The sequence below is a fragment of the Halyomorpha halys genome, unplaced genomic scaffold (genome assembly GCF_000696795.3).
Source record: "Halyomorpha halys isolate HHAL.00 unplaced genomic scaffold, Hhal_1.1 Scaffold637.1, whole genome shotgun sequence".
NCBI classification, from domain to species: domain Eukaryota; kingdom Metazoa; phylum Arthropoda; class Insecta; order Hemiptera; family Pentatomidae; genus Halyomorpha; species Halyomorpha halys.
The window spans coordinates 148174-148483 of record NW_027115727.1 but is presented as its reverse complement, the minus strand read 5'-3'; positions in this window follow the sequence as shown (position 1 = coordinate 148483).

Here is a 310-nt window from a genome sequence, read left to right as displayed (position 1 = left end):
ATTTCAATTCTGCATTGCGTGTGGTCTGCAGTATCACCGATTGGGTCATCCTCTGGGAAATATTTCAGCATTATGCCCTCTATAGCCTCTTCTGCTGTCCGGGCAGTGTCGCCGTTATGCATAAAGGAGGTGAAGGTATTCCTATTCCAACTCCTACCAAGGACTTTTCGGTATGGAAGTTCCCAAGGGCTGATGCATTCCTCTAAGTATTTACGCCATGTATCCGTCTTTGCTTTCCTAATTTCATCTTTAAAACACTTATTTAGGGCAAAATACGCACTTTTTAAACCTTCTTTAGCACCAGCATTCT